A 20,040-nucleotide genomic window follows, 5' to 3' on the forward strand; every position below is an offset into this window, starting at 1 on the left:
CCAACAAGAAGCGCAAGAGATAGAGATGCGAATTTTTTTAAATTAAGTTAATGACGTTACTCTCAAATCTAGAGAAATGGATGAGTTGTTCATATAATCGTTAACTCGTCGACCAAATCTTCGAGATGTGTGTCAAGTTTCCAGAACTGGAAATGACACTCGCGTGCTCCACTTTGGAGCGAGAACTCTTGAACTTCATTTTAAAATCTCACACGCGATCGTTCACCGTCAAAATTTCACGGGATATAATGTACATTGCATAAAAGCCACCTTACACGATTGAGACAAAGTACTTGCGGAACAAAAAGTTTTTTTTAAATTATAGAAATTAGATGCATTACGATTGAAAATAAATATATCAGTCATACATTTGTTTACATAAGAAGATTTTATACAAGATTGTAAGACAATTATTTTGAAACAAATTTGATTTTATTCAAATATATGTGTTTTATTTTCTGCCTTATTTTGAATTTCATACAACTCGTGAGAAGCAGAGAGCGGAGGTTTCCTCCTGCAGCAGAGAGCCGCAAACGCGCGCGAATTGATCGCTGGAACCGCGCGAGAAGAGCGTGAAGCTGCATTTCGCGGCACCAGGCCGCGGGCTAGAAAGTAGCTGGCGACTTATTGCGTTTGTTCGACTCGCGCGTCGTGTATTTCGTTTTGCTGCTTTGAGCCGGTTGCAACGGCATTTACGTCGGATAGGATCGGTCGGAATCGGATCGACGTTTGCCCCTTACCCCGCCGCTCGCCGCCCCTCATCGTGAGATCGATACCACCGCGCCAACTTTTTTCGATACACCCGATATCTGTTTTACAATTTAAAAACTAATTAGAGGAATTCGACAAGCACCACATTCCACATTTGCAATGTTTTACGATTCGTTGTACGATTTAGAAAAATGCAGCAAATCGGATATTTCATATTCCTTCATTTCTTGTGAATCAAGTTCATTTGTTATAAATTCATTAACTGTATTCAAGAAATGCAGTTTAGAGATAAATATTTTATACGTGCAAATAATATTTTATATGTGCAGATTGCTTTTGTGTTAATTTTCCAATGCTATTTCAAAAAATTGTTATTTTTTTTAGCAATCTTCCATCAAATTTATTAATAATAATATTCGATATTAAATTGGGAATAAAATTGGAAATAAATTCATGTATAAATCACATGTATATAGTATACGAATAACAAGTAATTTTTCTCTTTAGTGAACCAAATAAAAATCAAATAAAAATTTATCAAAAAGAAGTGAACAATATTGTCATAAAAATTAAATATCAAAATACCTTTTTTATGCAAGAACAAAAAACATTAAAATAATTTAAAAAATTTTTAATATATTACATTAATTCATATAATTATATTAATATTTAAAAAACATTAATTTATGAATCATTTATTTTATTTTCTCGCCGTTTATTTTCAACAAATTATACATATTATCTATTAATTATATAATTATTCTGTATGACATGTTATATTTATCGCGCGTAGAAAAATATAATTTAAAAATAATTTAATTAATTTCAAAAAAATTAATTCTTTAAAGCTAATATACCTATCAAAGTAATCAATATCTACTCAAGAAGCGTACATGAAAATGCTCTTGAGATTTTTCATGATGTATGTTTAGTTTGAAATGAATGATAATCAAAAATAAATATGACCTGGAACTGAAATTAATTGATATAATCAAAGTCTTAGATTATATTCTACCGATTTGATGTCTTGTTATTTAAATCGATCGATGAATCGCGATATTGTACTCTAAAGACATTTCTCAGTTCAGTAATAGAATATTGGAAATTATTTCTCGCATGTGACTCTGATAACAAGCAACGATAGCATTAAATTAATTTTTTCAGCATTTTTCTTTCCGCTTCCTTTTGATCGCTTTTTAATGTTATCATGATAAAAATATATATATATATATATATATATATATATATTATATATTGCATTTTGTAGTATTTAAAAATTTTCAATATTAAATATAATATTCTCAATGATTTATTATTAACCATTATTAACACATTTTCACATTCTAATAATATCCAATTTAGAAAGAGAATATTATTAGATAACAATAAGGCATATCTTGTATAAATATCAAAATATTATTGATTCCAGATAAATTAAATATTTCTATGTGCAATACACATGTTATACTATGATATATCTAATGTAAACAGACCATATTACATGTAAGTTTCAGATAATTCAATAATCGATTGAATTTTTTTTTTCTTTTACAATTGATTTTTCTCTTTTATAATTGATTTTTTAACAATACATTTTTATCATATAGTTATATAACTGTACACAGCTATTTTAAATATGAATGACATATGGATGGTGAATATCTTTTGAGCGTTAACGACAATCGATAAGGAAAACGCTATCGCAGTTGTCGATGGTAAAGGACGTGTACTATTTTACCATGTATTGAAAAGGAAGAGAATCAGATTCGTTCTCCTTAACTCGAGTTGTTGGACATCGACAACTGCCGCCGCTCTTTGAAAGATATGTGCAAATGTTAACGAGTCCAAACGAAAATCTATTTCCGGAATAATGCAATATTGCGCGTTAAAGAAATTTTAATGTGAAAAATTGCAGAAAAAAGTGAGGTAGTTAGCCGGAATCGAATTAGTTTGCTCAAATTCATAGTTGGATATTTAAAAGGGAAAAAAAAGAGAGACCATTTCGGCCTTTATTTGCGGACAAAGTACTTCTTATCGCGGCTGCATCGAGTATGTCGCCTTGAATGCCTTTAGAAATATCGAGACACTCTTGCTATCGTTGCTTTTTATCGGCATCTCCTTTGCCTCTTTCTCTACTCTTTCAATTAAAAAGAAAAAAAAACCATGTACCTCGATGTCACCTGCGCTTCCTCGGCTACTCGAGACTTGCTCTTAATTTCGAGATCCACTGTATACGTCTAGAAAGAAAAAAAAGACATGGGCTCGTGATTTATTAATCATGAACACTAGTTTGACAGACGTGTTAAAGACTTTTTAAAGACTTAATGTTTTTAAATTTTTTAATTTATGTCCATGATGAATATAACATATAACATATTGTATAAAATAATTATATCATTCACAGATAATCATCTTTTTAAAATAAATGTCGAGAAGATGAAATAATTAGATTGATAAATGGATGTTTTTTATTAAATATTGATGTAATATAATATTAATAATTAAGAGAATTCTCTTGTTTCAATATTTTTTGTTCTTACTTATACAAAAAAAAGTATTTTGATATTTTAGTTGTTATTACAATACTGTTTGTTTCCTTTTAAAGTTTCAATTTATTTGATTCATTAAAGAGAAAAATTTCTTTTTTTTTTTTTTCATATATTTACATTTTATTCACATGTGATTTATACATGAATTTATTATTGTATTTCGATGAATATTATTGTTAATTAATTTGAACAATGGTTAAAAAACTATGACATTTTTCTTATTTTTGAAATTTTAATAAAATGTCAAGATAAAAAATAACATTTAGACTGTAATAGAAAGAGGGAAAAATGTGTAAAAATAAACTGTGGAATACTCGATGAGAATTGGTTTAATCTAATTAGTCGTTCGCTCGAAGTTAATTTCCTCATCGATCAGCTGTCAGATCACTTTTATCCTACATCTCACTTTCGAAGTGCCACATACTTCAAATTGACTTTATTCCACCCACACTTGAATCTACCATTTATTATTATAATGGAACAATTTTTCTGACTGATATATCCTTAAAATATTTTTACCTTGATATTCACGAGATCGCTTCTTTCATCCGAAGCGCAAGAAATTTCCCTTCTTTATTTTATAGCCGCGGGAACTGTGATATCGATCCTATTTATTTTTTGACTCGTATCGCGCACGATAATGATGTATATGAAGAAAAATATTTATTACAAAGAAAATCTGTTCTTCCTTATCGAAAGGATATGTTCCCCGAGTTTTTGTAGTCTTTAAGCAAGGCACGTGTTTGCCATCTTCAATGGTCGACCCTCCGCAAAACATGTTGATATACCACGGTTTACGACTCATAAAAATCCAATTCAGTTTGAGATTTATGTACTGATTTTTTCAAAAAGAAAATTTTTGCGAAATTAGTCGACATAAAACAAATTAACTTTCTGATTAGTTAACTAATAAACAAACTAGCTTTATAAATTAGCTTTTTAAATGAACGTAAAATGTACATAAAAAATATACGTAAGAAATACGTACATATGAAAAGATAAGAATATTAATTTATTTTGAGATTAATTAAAGTCGACAAGTATGATATTTAATATAACATGATATTATACTTGATATCTGTTATACACTAATGCTACTATACTTGATATCATGATATTATAGTTGATATTTAATATAACATGATATTATACTTGATATCTGTTATACACTAATGTTTTTAATGTATAAACTTAAGTTTGTTAAACATGGGAAACCTGTAGAAGTTTTTATTACTAACTTAAGACAGTGAAATGCTTTTTGTTTTCTTCGCACGTATTTTTACAAATATTACATTCACATGACATTTTGTGCTCGTAATAAGTTCAGAAATAATATATCAGAATTATGGCGTAAGGAACCACCCTGCATGTTGTTTGTGTAGGTCGTAATACTTCGTTATATCCGGTTGTACTCCTAGAAAATCCTCCTACTGCTTCGTCGTCGGTCGGTATTTTTCCTGAAGTGGCTTCGACCTAATAAGTTCTACGGCAAGCGCGCAGCGTTCACGAAGCTTTCCTTTCTCTCTTTTCCCCCGCTTTACTTCTCTTATTCCTTTTTACAAATTTTATATTTTTCTTTCGCTATACGTGATTTTTTTATATTTATATCCCTTTCTTCTACATCCCCGCGGTTGCGTGGTTATTTTTCAATGCTGTTATCGACAGGTATATCAAAAGCAGATAGATGGAGAGAGAGAGAGAGAGAAAGAGAAAGAGGGGCGAATGAATTACGCGGCGATTTTAGCGGAATGTTTTTTACATAGTCGTCCGATTGTTTGCGAGGAAATAATACATGTTATCGAATTTCGTTTTCGAAATTTGCTCCAATTTTAGTGAATCTGTCGATGCATTTCTCGATTCGAGTTGCATAACTAGATTAATCAGATTAGGATAACGTGTGTTGAATTAGAAAGATAATGCAGTTTATTCATTATCGGAAATTATCAATGAGGGATCAGAATTATTTTCTGGACAAACATAAGAGAATTCTAATATTAGTATGTGCGTTGTTACTCAATAATAACTGTGCATTCTGAATCGAAACAAATCGTCAGAATATTTCATGAATTATTTTATATCTTTTTACAAATTCTTTTAATCTAATGTAACTATATCTATGATACACGATTCATCTTTTGTTGTCTATCATTTATAATATTTTATTCAAGAATCATATTTTTGATATAACATTTTTATACAAAAGTGATGAATATCCTTGTGGGATATTTTTTGTTGCGAAATTATTAAGTTTCAACGTTTATAATATTCTGGTGTATTATTTGAGAGACAAAATCATTTTTTATGCGTGAATATGTGTAAAGCTTTATTGATGATATATTTTAAATATATATTCATTTTGACAAATTTATATTTTTGTACACAAAATAAAAAACTTTCTAAAATATTTCACAATTTTAGATTTCTAGAATACTGAAATATATACATGTAGGTGATTTTTTGTATTACAAGTATAACGCAAACTTACACGTGAGCAAATTTGCCACTTGTGGTGCTATCACAACGCTCGTTTCATTTCACATCGTTCACATCATGGCGTATCGAGGACGAAAAAAGCGAGCGTTGTAACGGTACTAGAGACCGTAACATCGGCTTGGTTGGCATATTCTGGTGAAGGTCTAGTCTAGACAGAGAGCTGCCAGGTCGATATGGCACCTCGGTCGCCGAGCAGGACGACCCGATATGGCGAGAGGAGGATACCAACGACAGGAGGAGAATGCGATCATCGGAGGGAGACGACGGACAGAAACATACACGTGCGGTAGATTGGCAAACGATTCGCGAAGGCTCAAGCACATGAGGAGACAGCACGGTCGATATACACGAGAGGGACATAATTCTGGACCCGTTATTATGACAGATCGAGTACAGGCAACGCGAGGACATGCACTAAGTCGCGCTCTACGAGAAACATTAATTCTGTATCAAGCGATTTTCAATAATTTACAAGAAAAGAAATCTATTTGTTATTGAAAAAATTTAATCAAAAAATTATAATTATTAATTAATTTAAATATAATTAATAATAATTAAAATATAATTAATTAATTTAATAAAAATAATATTTGATATCGTTAGCTCGAAGATCGAAGGATTAACTTGAAGCCAAATTTTATTTTTTTATGCGATTGAAGGTTTTATCGTATTATTATTCTTCTTTATATAATACCGTTCTCGATCTTATATGATATTGACATATAGATGCGGATTTCAAACGTTGTTTAATTACGATTAATGATTGAAACGAAGGCGAAACGAGCCAACTGTTGCTGTAGAATACATCCAAAGATGAATAGCACTTATTGATCGTTTACGCCATTTATCGAGATTAACATGTTATATCTCATGACTTGGTTTTACTCAGTATCGCTATTAATTTAATGAATAACTAATCATTTTATGATATAATAAATATATACAATAATAAAAATAACGTTTAGAGAAAAATATAGCTGTGCATTTTGTATTGTTGGAAAAGTCATTATATCGAGAACTATCTATGTATCTATTTAAATGGACATGATGCAAAATTTGCATGAAATCTGAGGAAAAACTTCAATAATGATATAAAATTTGTTTTTCAAAAATGAACGGTTATATGTCCATCACAAGTACCTATTTTCGATTTCTCTAATATTTATGAGACGATCCGGGATTACGTTTTCACGTTGAACTTTCACGATGTCATAATGTAGATAAAAAGTACACGTATCATTCGTATTTTATAACTGGTATGTCATTCGATATACTTGAGTACGATGCAATAATTACATTAGGAAAGTAGGAATTTTTTTGCTTAGTTCGTGGCGTGACTCCGAAGCTTAATTAGCGTGAAAATTGACGTCATGTTGTGGAGCAAAAATTATTTAAACGTATTGTACACGCGGCGTGAAAGGAAATGAAAACGAGACGGTATATTAAATTCCACTTTATATCTCGCATATTAATTCTTAGAAATAGCGCGCAAGGACGACTTATAGTTGCTATTTTGGATATTCTGTTTAATGGACGTTGCGTGAGTTAATTGAAATTCATAGAAATCGATGGGAGAGACACTGAAGTAGACGTAATTATTGTTTTACGCATGCATGCGCTTCAAGGAAAGTTAATTATTTTTTTTCCATAGTAATATTACTTTAAAAAGAAAGTTTTAGATTTCACTCGCTTTTTATATTAAATAGTAAAGGATGGAGAGGTAGAAAAGGAAGATTCTAAAAAAAAAAAAATTTCATATTTTCAAAATAAGAAAAATGCTTGAAAATAAAAATAAATACAAATTTTCCCTCTCTATGACTTTATTTTTTATTTTGATTTTTAACTCACAGATTTTTGATACATTTTTCAAAAAATTTTCATCATTTTTCAAATACATTTATTTCATAAATTGTGGAATTGTTAAAAAACTTTTTATCGTTTTATGGATTTTACAAATTACTTTATATAATTGTTTTATCTATGCATTTTATAATAATAATAATTTTTTGTATAATTGTATTTTGTAAACTTCGTAGTTATTGATTTCGTCTCTCGAGATGAATAATCTTTTAATCCTTTAAACCATTGCATGATGATGATGATGAACGTCATCCCATTTATCTCGTTTATAGAAAAATTGGAGGAAGCGGAACAGGAAGTAACTATCATTTGGATAAAAAGGCGAACTTGCCTAATTAAGGCTTCATTAATGAGCGAATCGCGATGGGAGTAAAATAACGAGCGTTTTGTGTCTAAGTAGAAGAGAAGCAGCTATATTATGAGAGTAGACGCTAAATTTACCACGATCGATCTTTTCATGTTAATCTCGAGTCTTCAAAGCTGAAGTTTTTCATCAGACGCAAATAATAAAACGCAATCTTTTATTTTAGATCACGAATTTCTGTGTAGTTTTTTTGCGAGAATTTGTGGAATATTAAAAATTACTAGGGCGTATTTCAATTTTTTGAAATATTATATGTATATATAAATTTTTTTCATGTTACATAATATTATATACGTATGTATAATATTTATATACAAATCTCGATTGTAAAATGGAAATTACAATATTATTTAAAAATATAAAAATCAAACAAAGCGAAATAATATATTTAATCGAGAGAAAGATAAAATAATATTATATTTAATTGGGATAAAGATAAAATAATATTATATTTAATTGAGCTAAAGATAACACATATTTAGATTATTAATTAAAACTATAAAGACAATTAAATAGAGATGATTACCGGAAAGGCTTATAAAATTGAAAGGTGGATAAAATCCCTCGTCTTAAAACATACAGAGGAAAGTTATTGTCACGAATGTCATGTACGATATAAAGGATTTAATTCTGCGCATGTCGTGGATAAATTCCAAATGTCAAAGTGGCTCTTTGAAAGAAAAGAATTTCATGAGCGTTACTACAATTCTTTAATTTCGTTCTCTAATTGACGTCTGCGGTAACCAAAAGCACAATGGATGAATAACGTACCCACGTGTATGGATTCGCGTGGATTTAAATGCAGTAATTAAAAGAAAAAAGAAAGAAAGCGAAAATCTTTTTTCGTCTCTTTTTTAACGTGCATGGAATCGTCAAACCCAACGAAGGAAATCACCGTGTTTCTCCGCTTTTCTTCGTATCCTGTACCTTTGGATCAACTTGTCGTCGCCTTCGGCTCGGAGTTTAATTTACTGTAGGAAATCTACTCGTTTCCGCGCGCACGTGGACCATCTCTTCCTGCTCTGAGTAAAAACCTGGCACGTCGTTCCGCTACTGTAAATCAAAATATCCGCTGGAGCATCAACAGCGACGACAGATTGCTATTTAATATAGGACAGGAAATTTAAGAAAGCGAAGAAGAGTTTCCCCTTTAGAGACAATAAAACTACACGCCGTCTTCGGGGATGTTCTTGAAACTAAAAAAAAATCTCAACATTGTTTGAAAACGTAAAATATGAAATACTATGAACAAAGAGTACATATAATTTATATTTCAAGCAGAAATGATTTCGACGTTATATTGTCATGTTGCAATCAGAACCACTTTCATCAAATTCCAATTAATTTAATCATTTAATTTTACAGAGTGATCAATATCAACATTTTTAGCCATATTATATCGCAATACATGACATAATACATTGTCACATAATATTGTGATATAACACAAATTTCATCGTTGGCTAATCGCGCAAGTTATAATCAACGAATTAAATCGATCCAAGTTTGGCGGAAGCGGCCCTCGAGTGACAGTCCGACTCGGCGTACGAGGCGTATCGAATCTCCGAATTTATTTCGCGGAGCGTCCGGCAGAGGGCGCGGCCGCGCGGCGTCACATCGTGGTGCGCGTGAGCGGCGGCGCGGCAGCGCCAGCGCCAGTACACTTTCGGACGTCGCAGCGTGCGTGTCGACGCGCCGCTCCCGGTCTCTCGCGCGCCAAATATCGGCGATTCCGCCGCTTCGTTTTTTCGTCGATCATCGACGGCGAGTCGTCTCGGCCGCGAGACGATTTCATCGCGCGTTGGTATCGAGTGAAAATTTTGCCGCGCAATTCTCGTTCGATTTTCCGAGTGCAATCGCCTGTGGATTACGCGCGGCAGCTGCAGCGGACGGCGAGGACGAAACAGGTCAGGACAGGTTGTTTTGGACGGCCACGAATTTGTCGTATGCGGTGCGTCCGAGATTTACGAACTGGCCTCATCGATCGTGTTTCATTAAATCTGCTGAGATGCACCGATCTCGCGCGAAAAATTGTCAGTATCAAACTATTGCGTCTTCTCTTTTGCATATTTATTTATTCATATTTCTTTCTATATAACGTTGATTCGTAACTTTTGCGATTAGCATCAATTAGGATAGTAGTGTAGGTCAATAATGAAAAATATCCGATAGCAATGAAACGCACGTTATTTGCAAGGCTTTTAGCTGTGGATAACTTTGGATCGAGTGAAATTGTATTTATATTGCAATGTATTTATTGCGTTTAATATGGAACAATTTTAAATCCAATTTTAAATCCAATTTAAAAGTAACATTACACATATTATTAAAACCGTAAACCGTAATTTATTTTCGCGATAACCTTATTGCTCTGAAGGCGGTCTTCGTTATCTAATTGGAACTGCGCGCGAGTTTTGAATATAACAAGCACATTATTCGTTTTTGATATGTTAACGCGTTTGTTGATATTTAATTTTTCTAAATCTCTTCACAGTCGATATATATCGCGCAATGTTATTTATATGTTATTTTAAATTCTACTCGTGAAAAAAATTCAAGATATAATTTATAAATATAATAGTGAATTTGGAAAAAGATGTCACTTTGATGTACGAAATATATGTTTGAAATTTTTCATATGGAAATTTTATTTTTGCATCGTTTTAAAATTCTTTACAACAAATTTTTATTCGAAAAAAACTCAAAAATTCAATATATTTAATGTAAAGATTTAATTAGAATGTTTAAATTAGTATATTTATTTAATTGTAAAATTACTTATCGGGAAAAAATAATTTTTTAAATCGAATATTGAGCGAATAATTTTAACTCGAGTAATAGAGCGGTAGAAGGAGTTAGGAAAATGAATATCGCGTCGATAGAATTTTCACAACTGAATTAAAGAAGTCGTTGAAAATGCATAGCTTTATGAATCAACATTTCAATGAATGGAGACCGGAAACGAATGCAAACGAGAATGTGGAAGGTCACAGCGATAAGTTGGAAAATATCGGCGTGTTCCTGGTGATCCTGAAAGCAACATGCATTATGGATTCCTAAAATATTAACGCACACAGAAGCTTTTATCTTTCGATACCGCCGCTGAACACATGATAAATTAATCGCGAATCATGGATAGATGTACGTACATGCACGGTTGCTGCAATGGGAATTGCGTAATATGCAAAAGAAACGCATCGGTGAGCGTTCGTTACGCCATTGCCTTTATATAATTTCCAGAATACCGAAGATGATTATCGTTATTTATGCTGCAATCGTTTAAAATCCACCGAGGAATGGTTTAATCATATTTATCATTTTCAATCTAATTCTTTCGATAATTGTTACAATTAACCTTTATAATTAACCTTTGATATTTTATAAAATTTTGAATAAAAACTGAACGCGAAAAGAAGAAGTGAAAGAGAGAGAAGGAGAAAAATCGAAAATATTTTGCATAATTTCCAGGAAATCCGATTACACGACTTAGTGATTTACATTCAACGAATGAATTATTTAAATGTTTGGGATATAATTTCGCGTTGTCGGATTACAAGTCCTGTATGTTAAGTCCCGACATTCCCATCGCGAGAGGAGATGTATTTAACCAGGATCTCTTTGTGTATCAGAATGCAATGGCACTTTATGCATGCATCGAAGAACCTTGACCTAACTATGTGACATTCTTGAATCACGTGTAATCGTAATGATTTCAGTAAACAGGAAATCGCGAACTCGGTGCGACGAGATAGCGTAATTTTTTTTTTTTAATAATATCGTACAGTACTAATAATTTAGACGTCTCTTTGGCGCATTTTTTTTATTCCAGAGAGCGTTACGTGTTTTTAATTGGCGTTACGTGTACGAAACGCGCACATAACACAAACGAATGGAAATTACGAGCAACGAAATATTTTTTACATACGATACACGTCGTGCAATGTGGTTGCGTGCAAATACATATTCGATACGTAATCCACGTATATTTATCCAACACCGGTCTTTATTTTCGAAATTTCTCCGAAGCGAGAGCGAAGAGAGAGAGAGAAAGAGGAGAGAGAGAGAGAGAGGAGAGGAGAGAGATTGTGAGAGGGAAAAGCCATATATATATTCTTCGGTCAAACTTTTCCCATTCGCAGGCGAGAGAGCGATTCTGTCGGAACCAATTTCGTTGAAAGCTCGTTTGCATGTATAGATAACGTGTAACATGTCGTTATTCCGTCGTTGATCCGATGATGCATTCTTGCGAGTTGAAAGCGGAGGTGTCGCCGCGCAATCGAAAAATTCTCGCGAAACGACGAATTTTTATATTTTCGATCAAGCATCTTTTTTATAATTCATTTTTTCACGTGGCAACATTTAAGAATATTACTACTTTATCCTAATAATCCAACGGAATATTAATAATTTCAAATATAAACGATATAGACATGAAAAATGTAGAGATATTTAGAACAATATACTTAAAAAAAAAATTATTATGTGCAGGGAAAATGGATTCGATTTATTTCCAGCGCACTTTATACCTCTCATCTTATTTTCGAATTTACTTCCGTCGATGATGATGGGCTCGCAAGCGCGCGCGGATCGTTCACCTGGAATATTTTAAAGCCCCGAGGTATATCGAGAGAGAGAAAAAAAAAATGGATGTCGCAAAAAGTTCCGCGCCGCGAGCTCTCTTCACCCACCCTGAATCTCTTTTGTTGATTTTCGGTTAACGATCATCGACCGACGACGCGTCTTCTCTCCCATGTGAGAGTATTTTCGCGCGCGAACCGCGAATGTTCGTTTTCCGGTGCTTCGATCCGCGCGTTGCCTCGTTCACATGCGCATTTTGTTACACGTCGTTGCCTCGCTTCCTCGTTTCTCTCGCTGTTTCGACGTTGTTACGAACAAGTGCGAGTTACCGTTTCCATTCCGGTGCTGGTAGACGCTTTTGTCGGACAGTAAGGTAAAACAATACAGCTTGTCTTGTTATAATTAATCGCAGGTAGCGGCGAAAATTGAGGATAATTACAGTCATCGCAGTTTTAATTTATTCCGTCAGCATTTTCGACTTCTATCAAAGATACGCGTATTGGCTACTTAATTCTCTCGCAAAAGTCGTGATAAAATCGAGAGAATAAGTGTCTTTCTCTGCCGTATAATCGCATCAATGCGAAATGTAGGACAATTTCGCACTTTCCAAAAACGTTAATAAATAAAAAAAATTATGTAATTAATTTTATTGCATAGTATAAAGATGTAAATATCATTTAAAATCATTTATTAATTGTAGTATCTGTATACGCCTTGAGCTTTAATTTATTCGAAATAATCCGAAAGCCAGGTATTGATCCATCCCGTGCTCTCACGCATTGTAAATCTCGCGAAATTTTTTCCTCTCCAATATCGATATTTTGTTTTCCCATGCGATATTATATATTCAATTAATTATAGTCGCAGCATTTAAAACAATTTGCGGCGATCAAATTTATTGTACTATGATGACAAGCGATTGACATTTTATGTAACGTGTGAGAGCTTGCGCAAGTTGGATTACGTATTAAAGTCTGCTGGAATGAAGATTGATGTGTAGCTATATCTACCTACGCAAATTAAAGCCGATGTGTTTTAACATTAAGAGATTCAAAATTACCGGTAATCAATCTTTTCCGTCAATTTATCACGTCCTTTACCTTCTCCGCGGAGTGTGCGACTTATGAACTTTTTTAAAATAGCTCGTTTATATTTTATATCTCGTGCTTTCTCGCCGCGATATCTTTCGGAGATGCAACACGCATCGCCGTTTCGGGGGGACGACACGTGATTTGTGTTAGCCACCGAATCCTCTCGAGTTGAATCTGCCAATTAAACGTGAAACGAGCGGCATGCATCGCTTCCTGTTGAAGGACGAACACGTGTTTCGAGTTCTTGAAACCATTTCCAACATGCCCTGGTATGTTTCCTGTCGACGTCGAGTCTTACATAAGACAGATGTAACGCGCTTCCTTCCTTTTACATTTTCCTTTTCTCCCGCATAGAGGATACTTAATCGAGAATCTCACGTGCATTTCCATTATATCACTTCTCGAATGGAATTACAACGTACTTGGAGAATAGGTAGTATTTTTTTTAATAACAGCCCTATCTCGATGAGCTTAGCCATTTTGAAAATCGTGGAAGAAAAAATGTTAACGATCCTCTTAATTATACGGTAATCGACGAAGTAATTGCCGCGTTAATTATGCAACTTATCGTTGAATTGATATATAATAATAGTTTGAACGATGGCATAATCGGTTTTATTCATCCAATTAGTTCTTTCTCTCGGCGTATAATATTCACCGTAGGTGCAAATATACAGGTGACTTGGAAGTGGTTGATAGAGAGTTAACTAGCGACACCGCACACACCACATGCCAGCCGTATCATCGCATTATCGGATAAATTCCGCTAGCCGGTACTGACGCGGGCTGAAACGATTGCGTCATCGATTTTTGCACCTATATTTTCCCCCCCTCACCTCGGTCACTGCCCCGGTAAAGGGGCAGTCCGATCTGCGTCCGAGCATGAAGGATAGTGCATCGATTTGCCGGTGTTCTCCGTAAATATTTGCGTGAACGTTGCGGAGATGCATGCGCGTATAGTTATCGCGACGAGTGAAATCGCACCATGTATAAATGTTATCCCGTCGATGCGTAACGAAGGCATTTTTTCCGCGCTATAAACGCGCCTCGCGCCCTTGCATCGCTTAATACGGCTTAAGAATGGAAACTATTTCGAGCTACCGAGCTCTAGTAGCTTACACGAAGTAAGTTGTACGACGCGAGTAGGGGCCTTTTTCAAAATAATTAATATATAATCGTGCGCGAATATAAATATTTTTTTAATATGTGATAAATTCTTTGACGTTTCCGGATTTTTTTTTTCTAAATTGCATTGTATAAGGTGTCTCGAATTTAAATATCCAAACTTCGGAAGCATGTGGGAGATTGATAAGCTAATTGGAAGAAAAAGTCCTTTCGAGATTTGTTTGCTTTTGAAAAAAAATTTCAAATTTTTATTTATTTATTATTTTTTAATGGAAGTATTGTTTAAAATGTTGACCTCCTCGCAACAAATGCGAGCATCGCTGATAGCTCGTATTACAGCCAGATACTGTTCTGATGATATTTAGTGCAGTCACAATTCAGCTGTTCTCAACTGTTCTCTTGAATCGATTAAATGAATTTTTGATAAACCTAATAATTTTAGTGTTGTTGAAAACTTTTCGTTGAAAACTTTTTGCTCTTTCTCCAAAACGAGGAGCAAACGGGTAAACTTCTAATTTTTTTTTTCTCAGTTGATCGACCCTCCACACGATTCCAAAGTTTTGACATTTAAATTCGAGACACTCTGTACAAAACTGTTCAAAGTTAATATTTATGTACGTCTAGCGGATTTATGTCTGTATTTATTTGTATCGCTTATTTTATTCGTTCCTTTCTTTTTTTTTAACTTATACGGATTATTCTCTTAGTTGATCGACCCTCCGCACGTTTTCAAAGTTTTGACATTTAAATTCGAGACACCCGTGCAACACTTCAAAGTTAATATTTATATACATCTTGCAGATTTACTGTCTGTATTTATTTGTATCGCATGTTTTATCCGTTTCTCTCTCTCTCTCTCTTTTAAACTTATACGGATTATTCTCGGAAATAGCACGAAACGTAATCGATCACAGCCATGTCACATTGATACATAAACGTAACGCGAGCGTTAGGAATAAAATGATACGAGAAGATGGAAGGAGAGAAGGGAGGCTGTTTTATTGACATTTTTATATCGCCTTGCGATAGACATACCGCCCGCATATCCAGACGAACGCGATACCTCCGCTGCGATTTATGACCACTAGATTGCTCCAAATAGCAGCTGAGCAACACACGTACATACACGAGCACATCCAGAGGTTGGCACGCACGCTAGCACGCATGCACGACCGATACACAGTGAGCACACACGCGAATGACACACCCACTAGTTTGACCTGTTTGGTTTCGGTTCATCCGCTGATTAACTGTCTGCACACGTCCAGACTTTGCCAAATCGACGATGTAACGCGGATAAATGCGGCACATGCATTGCGTGTGCATGCATATACAGAAAGTACATGAAAATGGGGGGAAAAGAAGATAAATCTAGTATACTGTTCGTGTGATTTTCAAACGATAAGTTTGCTGAAATTGGATAAAATCTTGAAAAATATACATTATATGAATTAACATTATACGAGAAGAGACATTGTATTTTTAAAATATAACATTTAAGACAATTAAAAAATATTAATATTAAAATATTATACGAAATTAATTATATTTTTAATAAATAATAATATCTATTAGAAATTAATTATGTTTTTAATAAATAATATTATCTATAATGATAAGAATTGGAAATAAATGTAGGAAATATTTGGCTAAAATTAGTTTATTTTAAATGTCAGCTTCAGTAATTGTTAATGAAAGTAAAATGTAATGGCGGTATTAAGCTTATAATTCTCATACGAACAACTATTTAACCGCATTTATTATGAGGATTAAAAGAACTATTTTGTATCTTGTTAAATATGCATTGTACTTTTATTTTCGCGAAAAGTTACATCCATTTAAATCCGTTTGAAAAACAAGGTTAATAAAATAATAACATTTGCTTCCAATTTTATCACAGATTTATTTTCATTCTATCACAAAATTAAACATTTTTTTGTCTTACGTCATGATAAATGCCATGAGATTTTTGAATAAGTGTTACATGCAAATGTAATATTTATCTATTATGCATCCGTTTGTAGGATTATCCTTCATATTTATCCTTCGTGTGCTTTCACGTCACGTTTGATCTTCAGAGTTATCCGACAGAAACGCGATACAACGTTTGAAATAGGGTATTTGTGCATATGTAAGGAAAACTGCATATTTAAGGATAAAAAGGCTGGACAGCAGCTTTTCGTGAATTCTATACATGAATATATCGTATATAGTATTCCAACTATAATTTCAAAAGATCTCCTCTCTACTTAGAAGATATTAAAGATGGAGCAGATGATATAAAAAAATATATATGTATTTTATTTTCGAGAAGATTACATGTGGTCAATCACCTATTTATACCTTCTAGATAGAAATCTTTTTTATATTTCTGTTTTTTTATCTTAGATTTTTATAGACGTGTTATTTCGATGACGAGATTTTATATCACGTATCTATTAAAAAGCAGTTTAATTTTAAATTTAATTTTTTCGATTGGCAAATTTACCTATAATTTCGAATGTTGATTCAAGGCAAACTGAGAACAGGAATTCAGGTAGAAAATCGCTGATCAGGTTTTTCTCTTTTTCTCTTTCCTCCTCTCACTCTCTCTTTCTTTATCTCTCTCAAAGGATCTCAAAGAATAGAGATGTTTCTTCTATTAGTCATATTTTCCTTTCTTGCGATAAATACTTTTTGATCACTTTTGTCGTGTTTGAATTTTAGCGAGAATTGATGGTCGAAATGGAAATATTTGTTGATAATATCAAACGTTCGTTCTCTCACGGTTTCGTTAACGAACAGCTCGCATTCGCATTGATTCCGATATGTGCAGTGCTTCATTCATTTATCATCATTCCCGACATTCTTTTCTCCCTCTTTCTCTCTTTTTCTTTTTTTTTTCTCTTCATATTCACGTGTGTTATTGCACGCGTTATTGACTTTGATTGGTGTTACAAATCATAATAGTTATGCGAACTAGTGTGCATCAAAATAACGAACGTATAAAAAAGAAACTAAGAAATTTGAATAGTGATAAATATTCATTTTTACGCGTGAAATTTTTTCGTCACTCCTGACACATATCTTTTGATTTATCTCTTGACGGGATAAAATACAATGGTATCGAGAAAAAATTATACAGATATACGCATAACTGTACTGTTACTAAAGTATGCACAATAGCAATATGCAATAATCAATGGTTGAAAAATCTGTCAATTATTACTAGACTGCAACTATTTGAAAATAAAAAAAGATCCAAGAATTATGAATTGCGATGAAAATATTAAAATCATCATTTGTAGAATTAATTCTTTTAAAGACAACAAAGATAACTTTTTTAAGATTTTATAATACTGTGAAAATTTTTTATAATTTCTTTAAAAATATTGTATGTTATTACAAGAGAAGTATTTTTTCGTATCTAATGCTTTGTATAGAATATATTATCTCTATTTTTATTTCTTTTTATTATTTGTATAGTAAATTGCGTAAAATCAATTAACATAATTGACCTAGATTATACCTAATATATATGTATATATTTAACATGAGAAGAGAAAAGAATAAAATTTACAATTAGAGAGATTAACTTTCCTTCGCGAGTGCTACTACGATTGCGATCAAAAAATACAGATCGTCTGTGAGGTAACAGAAATTCAAAGCGTAATCGGATCGCATTAAACCGATTACTATTGCTGAGAACGATCGATGTTTATAGTATTTTACGACAGGGTTTCTGCAAGAATGGAATTGTATGCAAGCAGTTCCGTTAAATTGGATTTTTACTGCCATTTTTTATTCGAATTCGATATTTCTTCTCTCGATTGTTTCTGCGGAAAATTTATAATTCGAAATGTCGATTAAGTTAAAATTTTATTTTACAAGGAAGTTTTCATTGTAAAACAGTTTTTTGTTCACTTAAAATATCTACTTTAGTTTTTGCAGTTAACGTTTATAAATTCATTAAAAATATTATTTTAACCTTTATTCTCTTTAAAAAGAAACACATTTAAAAAAGTTCATTATGTGTGTATTGCAAATTCAAAGCAAGATAAATTTATCATATTATTGCCATATATTATCATTAATGATGTAAACTAGCTTGTATATTTTTTTGCATTCTAATAAATTTTACAATTCAAATTTATATTGTTAATTGTAATTCTATTAGTCTGATTGCTACGAAATAATATAATTAAACGTCGCTGAATTATATCGGGCGCTGACAATTTCTGAAACATAAAAATATTGTTAGCTGTAAGTGGGACGACAAGGCAGTATCGATCGATGTTTAAGATTTTCAATCTCCGGTGGTACGAGTCTTAGACTCTACAATACAAATGCATTCGTTAAGATGGAATCGGCAATCGACTGGCAATTCTATTAGAGCGAGGTGACGGTGCTCCGAGAATACGCATTGAATCGTTTCTCCTCACTTTCATCGCAGGAAGTCTGGTCCTCCCGGCAGTATTTTCTAAAGCTTTCTACGGTTCACACACATTCGAGTCGAGAGACTTTTATAGGACATTGATTTTTTCTTTTTTTTTTTTAGCTACTCTCTATATGTAATCTCATGCAAAGTACTCTTAACCAAAGAAAACGAATCGGAGCAAAGTCCATTTAGTTTCAAAGCGAATCTATATTCAATTTCTATTTAATTCCACTTGATTATTGGCTGCTTCTCATTATTTATGCGACTTATGCCTTTTTTTTATTAAGATTTAAAATAAAAATTTAATACGGAGCATGTTTTTCCAAGTTTCTATTCTCGCATTAATTAATACGTAGTTTCTTCGAACTCGTTAATTTGTACTACTACGTAATAATTACAAACATCGTATTACATAGCATTTAGATGTATGCACGCGAATAAATGTGGATTTTTTTAAATGCGGATTTAAATAGAATACGGATATATCTGTAAATTATATATTGCAAGCAACAGCCGAGCAGCTGAACTATGGCATAATGACAAATAATTAAACCAACTCTTCCTTGATGAATTATTTTAATGATGTTTATTATCAAGGCCGATGAGAAGATATTATTATTGAATTTGTTCTACATTTTTATTCGGTCAAGTTTAATTTATTTGATCGCGTTTGCTTGAGAGCATGATTTTTATTTAAAGCGGCAATTTTGTTTACACGATACAAAAATGTTCCTTTTAGCATTTTGTTATTTAGGAGAATTTTAAACGTGTACATTGTCAATACATTATAATAATAGGCTTTTGCATAAAGAGTATCCTGAATCTATTCTCTATGATTTATTATTCCTAAAT

The 20,040-nt window shown here is 32.7% G+C and overlaps 1 protein-coding gene across 5 annotated transcripts in view; it reads left to right on the plus strand.

Moving 5' to 3' along the window:
- The window catches only part of LOC105248938 (rap guanine nucleotide exchange factor 2), a 78,952-nt gene that overhangs the window by 14,787 nt on the left and 44,125 nt on the right, over positions 1-20,040 (plus strand). For 4 of the 5 annotated variants that reach the window (XM_025407832.1, XM_011254034.3, XM_011254026.3 and 1 more), the window contains exon 1: positions 9,651-9,884. The exons of the other annotated variant lie outside the window; for it this stretch is intronic. The gene's annotated coding sequence lies outside the window, so the exon portion shown is untranslated. Of the gene's footprint in view, positions 1-9,650; positions 9,885-20,040 lie in introns of those variants that run through there. 5 annotated transcript variants of the gene reach the window in all.

The sequence above is a fragment of the Camponotus floridanus genome, unplaced genomic scaffold (genome assembly GCF_003227725.1).
Source record: "Camponotus floridanus strain SB8 unplaced genomic scaffold, Cflo_v7.5 scaffold19, whole genome shotgun sequence".
Taxonomy (NCBI): domain Eukaryota; kingdom Metazoa; phylum Arthropoda; class Insecta; order Hymenoptera; family Formicidae; genus Camponotus; species Camponotus floridanus.